Here is a 12,669-nt window from a genome sequence, read left to right as displayed (position 1 = left end):
CGAACGTACAGCCGCGGCAGTCGTAATTGAATTTACCGTGTTCGAAGGTACTTTCGCGGAATCGTGACTTCTTAATCACGGCCGATGGTTTCGATGACACCGGACACGCGCGGTCACGGTGTTTCTTTAATGGTACACACGCTGGAAAGGTCATTTTATAATATTTCCCAACTGCAATCGCTGTTAACAAATTCGCATCGGGAAAGCGAGAATTCTCGTTTTAAAAAACCTGCTTCCCTGAAATGAATAGAAATACCCCGATTTCTACGAAAATTTAAGAAAAAGTAGCAGGAATTTTTCCAAGTTCCCCGTTTCTTTCTAGCGGTTTCACGGCAATTCGCTCGTTTTCTTTGCGTTCCCTTCGCATTACGCAGCCACGGTTCGCGAGCATGAAGGAGCCGCGCGCGCGCGCAGCTGCAATAGTGACGTGCAACTGCAGTTCGTTGATAGGGTCATCCACGGTGCAGGAAACAGGAAATCCTGAGAAGTGAAACCAACCAGAAACGTCAGGAACACACAGTGCCTCCACTGTCTAGGATTCATAGCGGTGAGCCACGATTGAGGAGGTCTGCGGCGGTTTCACTTGGAAACTCGTTGCGAGCTTCCATGGGAGATGCGAATTCCGTATAGCGAGAGAACATCGTTGAGCCAGGGAACATTGTTGACGACATGGCAAAAACATTCTTAAATTGATTTAAGTCATGCGTTATTCATATGTTATTTTATAAAAATCAGAATTAAGGGAAAGAGTTGGGTTTAAATTTAAATTATAAGTAAGTTAAATAAGTTGACTTAAATCGTACAAACCTTGATATATCGTGAAGAAGATTCATTTTTGCCCGTAGACGAGGAATGGTGTCGCCCGGTGTGATCGACGCGGCAGACAAATGGTTGACACAAGTGTCCCAGAAACTAATGAAACCACTCCTGACCAGACACAGCGACGAATAATAAAGTGAGTGTTTTCATCGTCGTTATAACCGACTAATCAATTACGTCAATTAGCGATCACATTAGCCGTATAACAATATCAAACTTCCTCCCGATCTCCTCGGTTTTGTTATTACACCCCGCGCGGCCGTGTCTGGTGACATATTAACGTCGTGATAATTTAAAATCGCACGTATCCGCGAAAGGGACGGATTAAAAAGCAGGGAAACGCGTAATCGCGGCAGGTAAACGGTTGCCCGGCGTGCAATTAAAAATTCAGCCTCGCCGTCGTTAGATTAGCCTGGCTATATCGCTCGAGTGAACCTCTGCCCTCGCAGACGGCAGATCCTCCAATTTCTCTGAACTTCCGTAAATCCTCGTCTGCAGTTTCGCCACCCAGCCACCCCTTAGCCTCATCCCCCCGTCGATCTTCCGGGTAGAGCTAACCGACAATTAAACTTTCATAACCTGTTCATTAGCACGAATTAACGCGGTGCGCTAACTCATCTGGATTCCGCTAATGCAACGCACTTAATTTACAGCGCGCACCGGGCGTCCTCGTTGCACGGTGCACACGGGGGTGTGCGCGTGTGTTTGCCCTCCTTCTCCCCGGAGAACACGTCGACAACACGGTAACGCGGGACCTGGGGGTAAGTGAGATCATAAACGACACACGAGAAATGGAGGGAGAGGGTTGACAGGACGACGCAGAGGGAGAGAGAGAGGGACGAACGATGGAGCAACGACAGAGGGACATTTAGAGACTGATGGCGCAAACCTTTTAGGCAAACTAATGCACCGAACCTGTTACATCAGAGAGGCTACTCGCACTGTCCGCGCGCCCCCTGTCTCTTCGCCTGTCTCCCCTTGCCAGCGCTGTTGTGCACCAGCTGGATTCATTATGGCAAATACATCCTATATCAACGCCGTGTCCCGTATTTTCACCGACTTCTTCGTGACTGACTGCGGAGGGTCAAGTGCAATATGCGAACAGAGATTAATATTTTTCGTTACAGGAGCGGACAAAAGATTAACCCCTCTTGCACCCGTTATATCAGACTCGTGATTCCATTTACTCAATACGAATATTATTAATTTCTTCTACGTCGAAATAAAAATAAATTCCTTGGCCTTGCTTTCAATTGCTGAGTCATCGATTGAAACTCAGTCGCAATAGAAAAATCGCACCCTTGAAATGAAGATAATCAAAATATACCCTAAGTGATAATCATTGTTTGGAGGCCATTGCAAATTACATTAGAGGATCTTCTAACGCTCGTCGAATCGTTTGTCTTGCCCATTCGCGTATGGGGAGACGTATGCACACGTGTGTAATTACCTGTTTGACTGGAGCGTGCAACGCGTAATTACCGCAGGGAGTTCGCGATTAATAATTTACGTATCACTCCACAGACCTATATGCCGTCTTTGCATGCGGGGCGCCTAACTTGGCCAGACTGTGTACCGTTTTGAAAATGTATAATAGAGTGTTCACTTTGGTCGCTTCGCTCCAGATATAAAAATGGATAATTAGGGAGATGGTTCAAACCTCCTATCTTAATTTATAATTAATCTCTGTCCTGTGTGTTCTGTAACACAGAATATATTGTTTATAGACACGTTCATCTCACGTTAATCTCTCTTCAACAGTATCATCGCATTAGGGGATGGCCGAACTTCCGTCACAAACGATCAGCCCTAATCGCAGGACGATGTACTATCGATTAACGACGTCGAAAGTGTACGGTAACGTATTGCGGTACAAGGCAAGAGTAAAAACACAGGCGGAGAGAGAGATCTAACGGTGCCGGACTTAATTACAACGCAGCATACGTGCCCGGACCCCAAGTTCAGTTCCCTTTTCCTCCTCGGTTATGAATATCGCATCAAGTCATGAGTGAGAGATAGCCCCCCGGGGCAGAGGGCTGTGGGGCCCCCGATGGGAAACTACGAATTTAATAGAATAATAAATGGTGGCCGTCCGCGTTACAGGCCGCGCGCCGTCGGACGATATAGCGTACACGGCTACGCGAAAGATCGGCACGTGATAATTTCGATATTTCCCTCGGAGCAACTTAATTTCCTCCGATGCTTTTAGCATCGTTCTCTCGTTGTATGATACGCGCGCGCGCGCGCGCAGGTGAGCCGGCGCTCTTAAATCGACGCTCTGCGCTCTCGTAATAATGCACGAGGAAAACGTAAGGAAGGAAGTTGACTTGCTCCGTAACTTTTATAACAGTGATTATGGTAATGGGGGCCGGGCGCGCCGTGCGCCACAACAGTTCTTTTTAGGAAAACATTAAACCCGTGGATTATGGATTGTAATATCGCGGCGGTGGTGGAAGACGTTCGCGGGCAATATTGTCCTTTTTTTTTAAAACCGGACGAAATTTTCCACCGTGCTGCCGGGCCACGAATATTAACCGGTTTCCGCGGCGCGGGAGTTTACAAAATAAACAGGCCGGCGTATGCATATGTATTCGCGGGGGATGATAATGGACCGTGTGCCCCCTCCGCCAGACTTTGTTTATAATATGCTTCGAAATGTTTAATGTACTGCGGCACGAGATTGTAAATCAACGTGGTAATAGGAAATTTCTGGCGGTAAGTGGAAAATGCAATTCGGTAAGTAAGAACCGCAGTACGATGAAATCATGAATGTTCGTTCACGTTAACTAGACGCTTTATGATTTTTAAAATAATTAATCACTTTAGACATAACTGTTAGGCAGTTATTATGAGAGAAGATTAAATCGAAATTATGTGCTGACCTAATAGATCCTCAGAAATAGTTACGTTAAGTGTTCCACGATTCCTATCGCTCGTAACATCGACATCAGAACTGTGTTGCAACGGAGGTAATTATTTCATTTTGCTTGGTCGAAATAACAGAACAGGTAACCCAATTTCAAATGTAGTACAGTTAGCATTGTACATTCCAGATTGCCATCATTTACCGAGACCACCAGCACTATGCAACGTTAGTTCTCCTGTAGCCTAGCGCCGTTCGAAGGGGTGGGACGCTCCAAAAAGCCTTAAGTCTATGCAGCAGGCGATCGGGGCACATGTTAGCACAGTTTACAAAATAAACAGGCGAGGTTTGCGGATCGGGAAGGGCGGCGTTGTCCGAGGATGAGGCGACGGGCTAGGGACACCGTCCGTTGCGCACTGATAACACAATTAGCTTGTCTCGTCATGCGCGACCTCTGATAAGGGATTCCCTCACTCTTGGCCCCCGTCTAACATCCCCCACCACCATCATCGTTTCTCTCTGTGTGTGTGTGTGCGTCCGGGTTGCTTTCGCTCCGATTTATCCTGTTTCTCTGTCGGCCCCTGTTCCCTATTCGTGCTTGCACACCGAGAGCAGGAGATCTCGCTCGTCGGTCGGACTAAATCCAGACGAGAGAGGAGATCCTTTGGGAGTACACGGCGTTCCAGGGACGCGTGACAAGGGCGGCGGGGGTGGTGTGCAGCTTAACCCTCTCCGATGCGAAGGGACGACGCGGACACGGGGTGAGTCGACCCCAACGTTAATACCTTCCGGCAGGTTTTCTTCACTTGATTTATTCCGCAGGGGCTGGGGATCCGTGTGGGCCACGGCCACGCACGTGCGTGCACACGTTACTACCCGCGCGCCGGTTTTCGCACGGGCACGCGACTGTGTGGGTGGACCCCCCGATGGGGGCGAGGACCCGATGCTGCGAGCGAGATACTTGAACGAAGGCCGCGGATGTCCAGATCGTGCCCTCCCAGGCACATTCGGCGCTACCCTTCGGCTGGGCACGACCCCCTTGCGGCAGCATGCACTGTCGCACGATGCTATTTTTCCCCCAAAAAGTTCACCGCGATTCGTAGCTTCGTAAGATTTTGGTGTCCTCGAGATTCCCGAATTCGAAGGCCTTTAGTGTTAAAATGCCAGCACTGTGCATACTCGGTTGTGACGCTAAGTTCGATCGCGATAATTATACAATTATACAATAATGTACTGTAATTAATCTTGAAAAAAATGCATTGTAGTAAAATGTACCGCAAAACATCGGTTTTGCTAGAAATGCTAATCTCTGGGTGCTGGAAACGTTTGTCACACTTTCGGCTACCGTTCACGAACGTGTGTTAACACACCTATGCTAATGAGCTGTGTTCGATGGAGAAACTTGGAGCTGGATAGCGCGGCGGCATTCTGTTTAGTGAAAACTGTGTGTAAGTTGAAACTGTAGTGGTGTAGTAGTGGTGAAATGTAATTGGAGTTAATTGCACTCGTGCTGCCGATGGTTTTGTAGGTATTGCATGCTGCAGCGTATTTGGTCCAGAAGCCATGAAGTTGTAGAATAAATTGGAGTACTCTCGTCGATGCTGCATTGAGTAGCTGTAACGTTTCATTATGAGTTAACGTATGTAATGGGAACCCAATTATTTGACGTTGATTTTATAGCAGCATAAATCATTTTATTTATAGGGAGAGGCAATATCAAATATATTTTTAAGTGTAGCTACTATATAAAGTTTTGGAATTACAAAATTGCAAGGTAAGAATGTTTGTCATTGGTTCTCGAAAAATTGTTATACATTGAGATTTTTGCTTAAACTTGGATGACCAAGATATTAAATAAAAATGTTAGTTTATGAAGTGTTAGGTTTTATTATGTAGTTATTGGCTAATAACCATTTTAATAGGAGAAAATAATACGTTAACAGTAAAAAATCAAGTGCGTTTAAGAGTGTATATTCGACCATAAATGCATCCGTTAATATGATCTCCGAGAAACCGTGTTCCACGCCGCGTTTGGCCTTTTAACCTATTTTTTACCAATATATCTATCTGACCCGGTCCCTAAAACCACGTCTGAACCGGTTTCAGCACATCAGAACGCTTTAAACGTGATTGCCAATCTTGGAACAATATTTTTCTAACGTGTACGCATAATCGAGCCATCTCGACGATACTGTACGAAACAATAAAACGTGTAAAAAATATCTAAAAAATAGGAATACATTTCAAATGCATTAAATTAAAATTATATCGACTGACAGTTTCAGCGAAGCAAAATTTCATTAAAAGGCACGAAAATTGGAATATCTGCTCTACTACAGCACGTTTCAAAATTTTTCCAAAATTTTCCACCAAAATACACCTGTCTCTGCCGACTTTCTGTAGAAAGTTCCAACAACTTCTGTTATCCGAATCAGGCGGTTTTCGCGACAGAAGCTACGAGAAGACGCAAGGTCTCGCCGGCGGTCGAAGGATACACAACAAAGTGTCACGATACGCGGCAATTGAAAAGAAGAGGCCACCGGGAAGCAGTACAGCCATAGGCGGAGGCGCAGTGGAGCATAGGGGGTGGAAACGGTGCGGTAATAGCATAAATCCGTGGTGTAGTCGGGTCTCTCGGCGTTGGCCGGAGAAGGGGAAGGGACACACAGGCCAGGGTACAGCCGACTCTCGGAAGAAACGACAGTCGCCACTCGACGCCTGCAGTGAACGGAAGGTAGGCTCTGCGCAGACGCGAGCCGCATTTTTCGGACAGAGTGCATTCGTTCCCGTCGTCGTCGTCGTCCGGAGAATCGAAACTGGTTTCCGAACGTGGATCATGATCTCCGGCGAGAGTGCGTCAAACCGGATAAACAAACGGACCGGGGATATTATCGATCGCTGATCCACGTAAGCCGTGGCTACACAGAGCGTTCGAGAGATCGGCAACAGCTGAGGCGATCGCGACGAAACCTGAGGGAAAGAGAAACAAGCGCGTGAGATCGGCAGTAGGCGCAATCGAAAGTGCGCAGGTTAAAAAGAGAGAGAGAAAGAAAGGGAGAAAGACGAGTGTGTGTGTGTGTGTGTCGTGGTCCGGATTTTGAAAATCGACGCGCGAGTGAAAAGTGCCGGGAAGGTACTCGGTGGCCAGCCGGCCGAAACGAAAAGAGGGATTCGAACGTGGCACGCATGTCTACGGACACCTGAGTGAGAGAGAGAGAGAGAGAGAGAGAGAAAAAAAAAAAGAGGAGCTCGTGAAAGTGTCCGCGCGCGACGACGACGGAATTGTCAGCGAGGCGGAGGAGACACGTCTGCCGCCGGGGGATCTATCGATGGAACAGGTGCGAGCCACGTTTCCGAAGGCGAAACCGAGCTGCTGCGACCCGCTGCGACGACCGTCCAGGGTGCAATAATGTGCCGGCGAACCAGACCTGCTGCTACCGGCCGTGTCCTATAGAACTGGAAGAACCGTAACACGTGACACCCGGGTGTCTTTCGGTGCAACCGAACACTTCCAACGCCCGAGGACTTTCGATTCTCCGCGGAGACCCTTCTCGTCTCGCGACTTCTTCTTCTTGTGCTTGTGTGAGAGAGAGTGATTCGGATCGACCACGTATTTTTTTTTTCTCTTCTGTTTCGATTCACGTGACCGAGAGTGATTGTTGGTTTTCTTATTCGACGCCGTTTCGTGGACGCGAGCGCCAGCTGATCGCTGGGCCGCTTCGGGACAATTGTCAAGGAGGAGCTTGGCCGATCGCTCGGTGGAACCAGCGGACGGACCGGAAGTCGGCAACGTGGACGCTGCACCGGCCACGGAAAGGGAATAGTCACGCTAAACAAACAACGCCGAGGGGATCTTGTTTAAGACACGAATTCGAATGGTAAGTCTGTTTTTGTTGTGGTAATGCGCGCGTTCGTCGGGACACATCGGTTACTTGCCTCGGACAAACTTGACGCGAACCCGTCAGGTTAGGCTGTTCATCTAGTTAACCCCACCATCGACAAGTTTTCGGTCGGAATTGGAATGAATTTTTATTTTGGAATAATGAGCATGGACTTTTATTTGGAAATAATAATACGCATGGATTTTTATTTTCCCGTATTAAGTATGAATTTTTATTTTCATGTAGTAAATGTATCGATTTTCGATCTAATGTAATGAATATGGATTTTTATTTTATTTCTATAGAAAATGGCATGGAAACTGTAAAAAACAATCGTCTGTAATAGGTATTTTGAGGTAATAAGACGAAACGAATTATTTCATTATTTTATAACAAGTAAACGAAATAGTTAATATTGACTAAAAATACCGTGACTTAATTGTCGTATTTACATAAATGGTATTCTAATGTATGCAATGTGCTATAGATAGTCATACTTAGCACATTGACCGCAGCATCGATCACCGGTGATGGACACGTAATCTGCAGTTGCTTATTTTCACGTGACAATCTCTGTTTTAATAACATTCGGTAGAGTTTTGAAAATTACATGGGTGAATTATAATACCAAGTAATACTTAATAAGGGAAATAATTTGTGTAGACATTAGTGTTTTGATCCAATCGAATCGATAATTCTCATTTTTCCATCTTTTTGGAATGTTTATCGTTGAATTCATTTATTAACGAAGATGTAGTTGACGGTGATTGACATTGGTTTGGGAACATGAGAAGGGAACGGTTCGCCTTCCATCGTATCGAACGCCTAACGTAAAAACAGAATGCTCTTGTAACCTTAACTTAAACGGAAAGTTTTGAAGTGGAACATTTAGGACAACGTACTGGTTGCCGATCAGCTCATTCGATCGTATTTAATTTACATCGGAAGAAGTCTCTTGAACTAGTTCTATATAAGCTACCTATCAAAACACATTTACAAGTGTAATGTTTTAACCACTTCACGATCTATCTTCGTCTTGCCCTTTTTTTCGTAGCAAATGTTCTATCATTTATATTATATTAATTATCAATTACCTCGTGGTACTTAGCAGAATAAATACATATAATAAATTTACAATAAAAGGTTACAAATAATCAAGTATATTATTTTTCTTCGAGATTTTGCAACGAAGACAATTTTAAGTGCAGAAGGTTAATATATTGTTACAAATTGAACCGATTACGATGGATAAAATTGTCGGCTCGATTACGAGGAATAAATTTCACTATGCAAAACTGACGTTCCTATTCATCGCCGTTCGGACGATCGTGAAAAGGGGTTGATCTGTTTTGTCAGCAGCACTTCCGCGGTTCTAACGTCGGCCAGTGGATTGGGGTTATTGTTACGGGCGATAAATCGATGGCCGCGGCGATTGAGACAGTTACGTGACCGTTCGATTGATTAATGGCGATTCTCTGTCGCGCACCGGGCCGCCTGTTTATAAACAAATGATGCGTGCGTGCGCGCGCGCGATGGAAGCACACATCAGCCAGCCAGCCCGGCCTCACTTGTGTTGATACCGCGATTCTTTGCGTAATTATTCGCGTTTTGCGGCCGCTTCCCATGCTCATTCACGCGAGATACATCACGTCCGTGCCATCGGGCGATAACGAAACGTCGCTTTCGTCTCTGCGCGAGGCATTTTCACGGTTAGCACGAGTTCTCTATACCAACAGCGTCAGGCTAGAAAGTCGTAAAACGTGAGCGGCCGAAGACGCCACGGAATAGGAGTGAAATATTGGGACAGGCTGCTTTGAATATGTATTACGAAATGTTTTATGGCTTCGGAAATTTTCTAATCCGTCCCATCCCCCTTTAGCGCTCTCTAAATTATTCCACAATCTTTCCGCTTCTCTTTTGTCATTTGGCAAATATGTTGATCTTTGGATTAGCAGAAATTACGCATAATTCGCGCGCTTGTGCTATACCTCTGGAGAAAAATATTAAAACAGCTTTTATTTTATCCTCAAATCTGGACTAAGCGTCTTGGATCTTTTCTAATATTAATGATACTAATTTATTGTACAATCGCAAAAATATTTTGTTCACGCCTTTAGAGTTAAATCTCTGTTAAAGCCCTCAAAAATACATGCATACACATGGATTATCGAGAACCGATTTATCCCGCGGATAAGACGTTTACAATTTGAGAACCGCTTGGACAATAAACCTGACTTGTCCCGGGGAAGCCCTGGCTCGCTAATCGGGAAATTTCAAGCCTGAGTTTCGGTGCCCTTTCGATTCTCCCAGCCCGCATAAAGGCTCGAACGTTATTAACGGCTATGAGATACCGTTACAGGGAGGGGGTAGCGCCTTCCGAGACAAAGAGACCTGCGAATTTCTTCGTAGCCCGGAGCTCTACCGTCCATCGGGAAGGGAAAAAAGAAAGCATGAGAACCGCTGGGAACGTACTCGTTGGTACTGTATGCTTTGAGGATGAGTCCTCGCCGAGAGAGATAGCGAACCAAGGAACGACGATAAACCGACGGGGTGGGGGACCAGATAATATACTGTAAAAAGTTAGGAACTTAGTGTCTTCGACCATTAGAAGAAAAAGAGAGAGAGAGAGAGAGAGGGAGGAGAGAGTCAGGGAGGCAGATACGTTGGGTGTCGGATTAATGTCCAGCCCGCGGAGAAATATTTCCGCTTCCTTTCTCGTTCCATCGTTCGGCGGGAAAACTGCGCCGCGCGCACGGGGCTCTTCATCCTTTTAAGCCATCGATATTTCCGGAACCGATTATCGAGTTTCAGAACGATCCCCGACGTACGAAGGAACGGTAGAGGGCAACGTTTTCCGCCTCTTTTTGATCGGTTTTTGCAGGAAAATATCGTCGGAGGAAATAACGCGACGCGATGGAACGTGAGCCGGCATTCGACCGCGGGGATGCATCGGAAACGCTTCGGTTTCGAAAACTATCAATTCTCCGGCCGGGTATATCGAAGAACAGAGAGTGTAATTATTTCGTGTACACGTTTCGGTTCGAAGGGTCGAAGTTTATCGTGGAATTGCTGCAACTGTTTTTCTATCTTGTAACAGAAACACTTGTTTCCATTTTTTTAATTGCTCGTGTCTTGCTAATTTGTGTACGTCGAGAGACGCGTAAATCGTGGTACGCACGGTCAAGAAACTGTGATACTAAATTCTTGTTTCTTGTATCTATCGTTCCAGCTGGTTACGAGCAATTTACGCAGATAGCGAGCTCGCAGATGTTTTTACGCGTTTGGTTCGTTTAAAGAATTAAAGAACGATTTTTTAAACGTACCTTTAACTTGTAACGTATCGTGAAGTATAATTTAGTATTAATTTAAAGCATTAAGAATTAAAATTAAACATTAACAATAAGCCATGACATTAAAAATTGATATTAAACGTTAAAAGAATTAATAAATCGTAATGCAACGCGCCAGCAAAAACGCGTTTATAATATCATAATTGCTATCACTCTAGTAACTCAATATTTATCGATATTCACTTTGGTAATCCAGAAAATAAATTTTTGCTTTCTTCCGTACTTCAATATCGATTACTAAGTCCCTTCGTTAGGAGAAGCTTAAAAATATCATATTACAGCAGAGCAGTTGCCAAACATAACATGTAAACTTTTTAGTCTGCTCTACGAGACCCAAACACCATTTTTTCTACGCACTGTAAATATTATTTGAAGCCACATATAACGGACGTCCACTCACTGTGTCACGGCCCATTATTTTTGGTTTCGATAATCTCGATTGCAGGACACAATCTCTTATCGTTCGCTGGCTCGAAAAATTCTGATAATATCCGATCGATTAAAAGTGTGTCGGAGACAAGTTCGGATCTCGAGGTCACAGATACCAGGTTAACGGAGGTCAGGATCCGTGTTCAGGTCGCGTCCGGAGCCACACGGAAAAGCGGATCGAGATCAAAGTAGATTGCGATCATTCGTCGCGCGTCTGCCTTGTGGTACACTTTGCGATTCGTTCTTCCACGGGACTCCTCTGAAGAGAGCCAGTCGCTGTCGCTTGCGACTCGCGCGCGCGGCCATGCAGGTGTGTAGAGAGGTCTTATGACAATATTATGAGCGCCGATGCAAGCCGCTTGTCGATCCTGTTTTATAACCCCGTCGTCGTCGTCGGCGCGGCTCGCGTCGAGTTTATACGTCGGCCCCGCTTCCTACAACACATGCTCGGCCAACTAAACGTCTCCCGGCTCCTTAGCTACTGCTAATCACGGTCTCTCTCCAAGGCGATGTTAACGCCGCCAACTTCTTCGAACCAACGGGTTTCGAATTTTTTAATTTACAATTATTCTCGAGACGTCGCTTCTAGGAAATTAGTCGGTACAATTTCTCTGGACGTTGTTAAGCACACTTGAATTATCCTAATAGCAAAATCATTTTTGCTGCACACTTTTATGTTTATATTCCTACGTAAAGCTCGTTTTTAATAGGTTTGGCAGTTTGATAGTTACGATTTCACGGTAAAGAGTTGACACTTTATCGAATTAATAATTTTTTAAATTTTGGAAAATTTAATTTTGAAAAAACATTTATCGAAGCTTTTATTTCTAAAAATATTTATAGGAAATTTTACAATCGGATTGAATTGTCCTGTTATTTTCTTGCAGTGCTATAATATAATTGCTTTTATTTCTCGTGCGAATCGTCCAATCAATTGCACATCTTTCCAGCGAGCGATAGTTATTTATACCGATGAAAACATTATCCGATAGCCTCATCACCGTCGGTTGTATTTACACGAAATGCGGAGGAAAATAATTGGTATCAGTAAAACGACGACACGTAATACTGTACCATTTGTCTCTCTCTAGGCTATTCTTCTTTTCAACTATTCACAATTTTCTTCGGCTTTATTTGAGTTATTTTAATGTTCTCTTACGATAGCTATGTCTTTTAACACATTATATTTGTTAGGGAAACTCAAACTGCAAATTGCTATTTATCCACTATAAAACCTAATAGAAATTAATTTTTATTGTGTAATAGATTCAATAATCTGAATGTTACTGTCAGAGAATTTTTAATTTATCTTTACGCGTGTAAATAA

At 44.7% G+C, this 12,669-nt stretch overlaps 1 protein-coding gene across 1 annotated transcript in view; it reads left to right on the top strand.

Annotated features, from left to right (window-relative positions):
• Positions 1-6,383: 6,383 nt before the first annotated feature.
• Positions 6,384-12,669, top strand: part of LOC144475018 (uncharacterized) — a 55,186-nt gene continuing 48,900 nt past the window's right edge. The window contains exon 1 of the mRNA XM_078190519.1: positions 6,384-7,560. The gene's annotated coding sequence lies outside the window, so the exon portion shown is untranslated. The remainder of the gene's footprint in view (positions 7,561-12,669) is intronic.

Source organism: Augochlora pura, chromosome 9 (genome assembly GCF_028453695.1).
Source record: "Augochlora pura isolate Apur16 chromosome 9, APUR_v2.2.1, whole genome shotgun sequence".
NCBI classification, from domain to species: Eukaryota; Metazoa; Arthropoda; class Insecta; order Hymenoptera; family Halictidae; genus Augochlora; species Augochlora pura.
This window is presented reverse-complemented; position numbering and strand designations above follow the sequence as displayed.